The sequence below is a fragment of the Malania oleifera genome, chromosome 9 (assembly GCF_029873635.1).
Source record: "Malania oleifera isolate guangnan ecotype guangnan chromosome 9, ASM2987363v1, whole genome shotgun sequence".
NCBI lineage: Eukaryota > Viridiplantae > Streptophyta > Magnoliopsida > Santalales > Ximeniaceae > Malania > Malania oleifera.
The window spans coordinates 21285854-21286534 of record NC_080425.1 but is presented as its reverse complement, the minus strand read 5'-3'; the positions used below and the strand labels follow the sequence as shown (position 1 = coordinate 21286534).

Below are 681 nucleotides of genomic sequence, written 5' to 3'. Positions count from 1 at the left end.
CAAGCCTAGCATTCAAATCATCAACTTCTTCCAATTGATACTTACCACCCCCACCAATACATTTTTGTTTTTCAGATCTATCATACACATCAGAGACATCCCAAGATTGGGCATTTTCAGCCAAATTATCAAAATAGTCAAAAGCGTCTTTGGGCCCTTTATTGAAAAACTCACCATTGCACATTGTTTCTACAAATTGCCTCATCTTTGGTTGCAACCCCTCATAGAAAAAACTGATGACCCTCCAATTCTCATACCCATGGTGAGGACATGCATTTAAGAGATCTTTGAAACGTTCCCAACACTGATAAAATGTTTCCACATCCTTTTGGCAAAAGTTCATGATTTGTCTTTTCAAAGCATTAGTTCTTTGCATGGGAAAAAATTTCTTTAAAAACTCAGTTTGCATTTCTTGCCAAGTCCCAATGGATCTTGGTCTTAAGGAATTCAACCAGGTTTTTGCCTTGTCCTTTAAAGAAAATGGAAACAATTTCAGTCTTATTACCTCCTCAGTGCATGTTCTGTCCATGAATGTGGAACACACTTCTTCAAACTCTTTAATATGCAAATATGGGTTTTCAGATTCAATGCCATGAAAATGAGGTAACAATGGAATCATCCCAGGTTTAAAATTAAAAGCATTTGCATTCAAAGGTAGAATAATGCAGGATGGGGTGCTGG

At 37.0% G+C, this 681-nt stretch overlaps 1 non-coding gene across 1 annotated transcript; it reads left to right on the top strand.

Moving 5' to 3' along the window:
- Nucleotides 1–254: 254 nt before the first annotated feature.
- Nucleotides 255–362, top strand: LOC131165145 (small nucleolar RNA R71). Its single transcript, XR_009139466.1, has one exon. It is a non-coding gene; the product is annotated as a small nucleolar RNA R71 (small nucleolar RNA).
- The last annotated feature ends 319 nt before the right edge of the window (nt 363–681 follow it).